Source organism: Pinus tabuliformis, chromosome 1_1 (assembly GCF_031772625.1).
Source record: "Pinus tabuliformis cultivar Carrire ecotype Pingquan chromosome 1_1, CPIR1, whole genome shotgun sequence".
NCBI lineage: Eukaryota > Viridiplantae > Streptophyta > Pinopsida > Pinales > Pinaceae > Pinus > Pinus tabuliformis.
In genome coordinates, this window is record NC_142297.1 from 254441242 (window position 1) to 254448320 (window position 7079).

General features: G+C 33.3%; 1 pseudogene; it reads right to left on the minus strand.

Moving 5' to 3' along the window:
* Positions 1–4589: 4589 nt before the first annotated feature.
* Positions 4590–5138, minus strand: LOC149212482 (auxin-responsive protein SAUR71 pseudogene; annotated as a pseudogene).
* Positions 5139–7079: the final 1941 nt, after the last annotated feature.

Genomic DNA, 7079 nt, shown 5'->3' on the forward strand with positions numbered 1-7079 from the left:
TATCTTGGCTAGTGCAAGAGCTAAGGGGGTTGTAGCTCCCTTCCAGGAGAAGCTGGAGAACGAGAGAGAGTTGTAGCTCTCTACAGGTTGTAGCCTGCGTACTGGTAAAGGACTGCACCAGTACATTGTAAAAGAAGTTTCTAATTAAAGAAAGATAGAGACGAATTGCAGCAGGTGGTTTTCACCCACATTGGGTTTCCACCTTATATCTTGTGTTCTTGTGTGGGATTGTCTTTCTGCTCTGTTTTACTATTTCTGGTTACTGGTTATTTGATTCTGAAACACAAATTAACAATCAACATCAGAAAGATAAAGTAAATTAAAAGTTTGCATTGTATACGCGGGTTTCCTTCTGCATAATTGCGTATATACGCGGGTTTAATTAGATGAAGTAGCGTATATCATTTGATTTTGAAAAAGGATTAATTGTCTTGATAATACTGATTCACCCCCCCTCTCAGTATTATTTCCAATAGGGGAGGGCAACACTATGTGAACCCAATGGACACATGTGGACCTGGATGGGAAAAATGATAAATAAGGTTAGAATGAGCGGAAGGGAGTGATGTGTATGGTGTCAGGAATCAAGACCACACAACCAAAATCAATATTTCCCATGTAGTATCAATTATAAAGCCAATGGCGAGTAATAGGAGATCCCACGAGACTAGGATACAAGGGTAACCACCAAATCAAGTGGAGGAGACAAGAGTACAAACCTAACCCACTCTTTCTGCCGAATCACTCCACCAATCCATGCCTAAAAGTGTCCATGATAAGTAAGGAAAATTACTCAACTATATTAATTAAAAGCCATACCTTCGGGGTTGAGAGGCCCACCTTCAAATACATGATCATAATAGATGGGCGAGGGACCACATGGCTAGCTCAGGTGGCAGAGATAATGGCACATAAATCTATCTGGTGACTGCAAAGGGTTATTAGCTACCGTCTTAGGACCATCTAGGAGAAAAATTCTCTCTTATGGATACTACCCATAGGTAGTGGGTAATATGAAATATTGAGGAATAAGAAGTTAATGCACAACGTTCAATGTTAGGACCCTATACTACTAGTGTAACCCCTTATTGTTATTAGTGCAACCCCCTTATTATATTGTTGTGCCCATATAGTCCCCATGTTGCTATTATTGTCCCCATAGAAGCCCACTATTGTTATTGTTGTGCCCCTACAATATTATTGTTATGTAGGCTCTGATTGTATTGTGACCGCTTAGACTATTATATATAGAAAGGAGGTCATGTGATTTGTATCATCCAAGAATTATTCATTTGTGTAATGTAAAGGAGGTTGCCCCCTCGAAGAGGCTTATTTTGAAGGTGTTTATCTCTCTTTTCTATCTTTTTGAAGGTGTTTATCTCTCTTTTCTACCTTTTAGATTATTAGATAATGTGAGAGCTTATTGAGATGTTATGCATTAGCTACTTGACACATATAGAGCAGATGTGATGCACGTTTATGGAGAAGAAGAATCAGAATCATAGATGGAGATATGAAAAACTATAGACAAGGTAAACCAACATATTATTTTCATTTTGCATGAGGGGATTGGGGTCTCCTTTCAAGATGTTACTTGATAAATATCAGGTTGGATTTTGTTGAGGTAGGATCCTCTTGTAGGTTGTAGCCTACAAAAAATGTATGGGAGGATGAACTTCCTTGCATGTGGCAGCTTGCAAAAAATTGAGGTGGAAACCTCCTGTAGGTTGGAGCCTACAAAAAATCAGATGTAATAAGGGAGTAGGAGCTTGCCTTTGCATCACAACAATAACAAAATTGTGGTTTTCTCCCTTTATAGGTTTCCACTTATATTTGGTGTCCATATGTGCTTGATTTTATGTGTTGATGTGATGTTATGGTTTACTTATTACTTGTTCTTCACATATTTAATCTGTTGGTCATTATGTGTTAAGATGCTAATTTAAAAGTTTAGTTAATGAGTATTAAAGAAAATAAATTAATGTCCATGAATGTACTAAATTGATTCATCCTGAACCCCCCCCCCCCCCATCTACCCCACTCCTCAGTTTGGTTAAGTTTTCATCATTTCATGCTACCAACTTTCTAAACTTAAAAAAACTATGGTGATCTTGAAGCAATTCTCTTAATTCTTTCTATGTATAAAAATAAAACTTTAAATAAAAATAAAATTCAAATAATTTATCACTTAAAGATAAACATAATTTGATTTCAATGAACATTAATCATAACATGATTTATAATTATTGAATAATAAACTAGATAGTAGAGATGCAAATTGAAGAAATAAACATCATCCACTCATAAAACACTACATTTTTTTTTTAAAAATGAAATGAAGTATATGGAAATCATATACTTGTTTATGTATAAATGAAAATTATATAAAATATAGTTTTTTGTTTTGTTTCTTTCTTGTGTCTAGAGGAATCAAACGCTGGGGTAGGCTCGTACTCGTGTGACATGAAGTTGATTATGGTCGCTACCACTAAACCTCTAAGTGAACCCATGCATGTCCCTACACACAGACCACAAGGCTTTTGGGGGGGATTTGAACCTCGAATCATACACTTCACAAAGACTTCATATCATGGTGATCACCAATTGAGCTACCCCCTTGGGGGCATAAACCACATAGTTTTAAGCTAAGATTTATAATAAAAATTTATGAGATGATTTTATTAGTAGCTAAACTCATAACAAATATTTATGAGTTCCTTATTGAAACTTTGGGATTGCTCAACTCCCAAAACTTTGTAGGATGAAAAAAAAAATCTCTTTTAAAATGTCCAACATATATCTAGATGTCCAATATATATCTAAATTAAATTTCAATTTCAAAAAAAATTGTCTCTATACAACTTTATAAACTCTTAACTTTGCAAAACTATGATAATCTTAAAGCACTTTTTTAATTTCTTCAGAGTATATAAATAATATTGTAAAGAACTCTAAATAATTTTCTATTTCTTAAAAATAAACCAAATAAATAATATTGTAAAGAACTCTAAATAATTTTCTATTTCTTAAAAATAAACCAAATTTAATTTCAATGTATTAATTATAATTATAATTATAAACTATAATTATTAAATAATAAATAAAAAACCAATAAATAAATTGAAAAGATTAACATTATTCAACAAAAACACTTTAAAAAAAATTAAAAGAAAGAAATAAAGTATATGTAAGATTAACATTATTCAACAAAAACACTAAAAAAAAATTAAAAGAAAGAAATAAAGTATATGAAAATCATATAACAGATTATATGTAAATTAAAATTATATAAAACAGAATCTTAAAAGTAAGGTTTCAACTAAATTTTCCATGAAACATTTTTTATTATTGAACGAGCAATGGTGCAGTTGAAGAGGAGGGAAGGTATCAAGTAGTGGACCATGGGCCCCTCGCACCCAACTTTCACTGCAGGTTTGTCGCTTGGATCACGATGGGCAATCACATAGGAATATGGATGGAGGCCGTACGTTCCAATATTGACTAGCATTATATGTTGGATTATTTTAAGTATTTTTTTAAGTTAGATTTTATTTAGTTTTCAATAGTAAAAAGGTTTATTATAATTCAGTAGTTATTTAGTGTTTGGTAGTTATTATATATAAGTATTATATTAAATTTTATGGTTTTTTGAATAATGGTGATGAGTGAGTATATATTTACATAATAGTTAAAAATAACTATTTTTGTAGTTAGTTTGACCACTAAATTATGATAATTTTTTTTAAACTCAGGTGTCAAACCAACAGTGAGGACAGCCATCTCTGGCTGCTATCCGCGAATGTCGGTTTGACTCATCACTGTTATCAAGGAAAACCACGCCACCTTTAATAACCCGCTGGTGGTCCGTAAGGGAGCAGGGTTTCACTCCTGCCAGATGCCTCTGGGTCTTGGGCCGTTAACCTGTTTCCTTACGTCCGAGGAAAACGAGCTCTTAGCCAAACAGAAAGAGTTTTACTTAGAAATCATAAAAAAATATTTTCACAATAATATATTAATTAAAAATAAATTAAATAAATTCATTTTATACCTATTGATCTTTTTCGTATTCAATAGCATCGGTCGAGAGATTACGAAAACTCCTTTCCCTCCCGTCTTTATATCTCATTACAAAATAAATATATATATATATATATATATATATATATATATATATAATTAATTAATTAATTATTGGGTTTTTTGGTTAGAAATAAATTAAACATTATTTTCATTATTTTCCAAATCCATTTTTATATGAAACTCAAAAGATTCAAATTTTATAATAAAAACCGAAAATCTAAATAATTGTGCTTTAATTCATGCACCCAGCTCACCTATCTCACCAGGGTAACTCTACTGCTTGCAGTCCTTAGTTTTCATTACAAATAATTTAGATTTAGTTTTCATGATTTAAACTAAAATCCAAATAGGGCAGTAATAACAGTTGAAACCCAATACCTATGAAATGACCTTTTACCTTTCACTTCTAAATCAATGTACAAATCTCCCAGTGTACAATGAAAATGTAATATAAATTTGAAATTAAAAAAAAAAGGGTAACTTATTTTGATTTGATGAGTGGTAAGAAAAATAGAGAATCCATTAATGGAATTTGGATACATTCACTACAAAAGAAGAGCACCGTATCCAAAATCATTGATGACAATTTGATAACATTGGATTTCTACTCTTAATAAGATTAAGAATCCTCTCAAACAAGAAGACGTCGCAGGGAATCCTGAGAGCCCCCTGCTGCTCGTATCCGAATTCCTGTACAGAAGCCTCTAGCAGCTCCCCAAATAGGGGATGGCTGAGAACGCTGGCTTCTATCACAAATCTCATAATAATATCGTTCCCCACATAGAGAGGCAGGCACCCCTTGGGAACAATACTGTTGCCGTCTGAATCGTCTCTACTTCTGCCATTCTTCCGTATTTTGACAAACGCCAATGGCCGCTTGGAGGACCGGATAGTGGTAATTCTGTGTAGCAAACGATTGAAGTGGCCCATTCTGGACGAGATTAGGAAGAATCCAGCCTTCACCAGATTTAACAGAGCAGGAGAGTATATGGCATACAATACAACTCCTCTGATAAACTGCTATAGCACTGAAAATATGGTAGACTCTCAATAATGGAGACCCCAGCAACTTGCAAGCAGAAAAAACGAGAGCAAGAATATTATATAGCAAATGCCCGCTGTGCAATGATACGATACTTCGTGTACCTTCCACGTGATATTGTTTTATTTTATATATATATATATAGAGCATCTAACAAATAAAGAAAAAGTTGCACGTGATTTGAAAAGTCAAAGCAAAATCGAACGTTCAGAGTCAATAATTGTGCACATTTTGAACACGCAACTGAAAGTGTGGAATATTTAGATACACTGATGACTGGACTGTTGAGCCAGGAATATTTAATTAGACAGTACAGCACCGTGTGCTTCAGAGTCAATTTATCCGTCTATATGCCTATTTATATATGTTTATGCTTAGTTTGATATAATCTAGCTGTGAGCATGTATAGCCTTTGCAGTAGATTGATAAATGTACATGACTTATTTGTTTAGTAATCAATATCTATCAGTTTATACACCCATTAATCTGTAGAGTTGTATATGCCTATCTCATATTAATGGGTCAATTGATTGATAAATATGCATGGCAGTTTTGTTTGGCAACTAATATTTATTTGTTTATATGCATATTAATGCGCAGGGTTGTATATGTCCACAACAAGATTTAATTAAAAATATAATCTAGCGATGGGCATATACAACTAATATTTATCAGTCTATACACCTATTAATATGCAGGGTTGTATATGCCCACAACGAGATTTAATCAAAGACATAATCTAGTGATAGGCATATACAACTAACTCCACTCATTAATGGGCCTATAGACTCATAAATATGCATGGCCATTTTTTTGGCAACTAATATTTATCAGTGTATATGCCCATTAATACCGGGCTGTATATGCCTATTGCCAAATTTAAGCAAAGACTTAATCTACCTCAAAGCATATACACCCCCACTTATTGATGAGGGTATAAATAAATAAATATACATGGCCATTTTAATTTATACTTTTACCTTATTTATTAGCTACTATCAATAATTACTACATCGTGTTTTTGATGATAGAAATAGATTCGACACCATCAAAAACATCTAAGACATCTAAAATTTTGAAGTTTAACAACTATAATTTGGATTTACAAAATCCTTGACAAATTTTTTAAAATTTCCATAACTTTCTAGGCAAAAACCCTGGCAGGGTTAGGCAAATACCCCACGAAATTCCATACCGATTCGAACATATTTCTAAAATGAACTTTTGAACATATGAGTATCTTTTGGCCAAAAAGCGAGGTTATGCAGCGTACATATATAGTACAAATAACATCGGATTTGGGTTCAACTTTACAGTACAGATTTTCTTTCTAGATGTTCAACTTTGGAGGTTATGTATTCCATCAAATTCATTGAATCCTCACCCGACTTTATGATATAAATATGATAAGATTTGAAGGAGCATCTGGTATCTAAAATTCACGTAGTTTTACAGAAGAAAATTAAATTGGTATCTAAGACTATAAGGGAGGTAATTGTTTAGTAAATTTATTTGAAATTTGTATATAGGAGAGGTAATTGTTTTAGTAATTTAATTGTATTTAATTGTTGTAATTTGTTTCTAAATAAGACTATACTAATATTCACATTAAAAGTGTAAAATTACAACATGACGAGCAAAAAGGAACAACTGTCCAGAGGGGAAGGCAACATGATACAGAAAATGTCCAGAGCACAGATGTTGGACAAGACCATGTTTTGCAGTCCCACGCAGGGGAGCCAGAGGAGCACAATTTAGCCTTCCTGAGCTTACCAGATTTACAAAAAAACAAAACATGAATGACCTCGACACAACAACAGATACAAAAAGATTGACAGTTTTGACAAAAAAGCCCTCGCTACTGGGCCGCATAACCTGTTAAGAAGTTGCAAAGCTTGATTTAAACTTCAGGAGTCTCCTCCACGATCCTACACCAACCACCGTCAGCCAGGTCCTG